Source organism: Arachis duranensis, chromosome 3, assembly GCF_000817695.3.
Source record: "Arachis duranensis cultivar V14167 chromosome 3, aradu.V14167.gnm2.J7QH, whole genome shotgun sequence".
Taxonomy (NCBI): domain Eukaryota; kingdom Viridiplantae; phylum Streptophyta; class Magnoliopsida; order Fabales; family Fabaceae; genus Arachis; species Arachis duranensis.
Window position 1 is genome coordinate 97102483 of NC_029774.3, and position 203 is coordinate 97102685.

Sequence of the window (203 nt, forward strand, 5' to 3'; positions counted from 1 at the left end):
ACTTTAACTGTACTTCCATATTCCTGTTAGCCATTCTTGTTTCCTGTAATAATTCCTTGAATTCGGCTAGCTGCTGAGTTAGAAAGTCTAATTGCTGATTGAATTCATTAGCCTGATCCACCGGACTGAGTTCAGCAGTTATTGTTTTAGCTTCTTCTTTCATGGAAGATTCACTGCTTAGGTACAGATGCTGATTTCTGGCA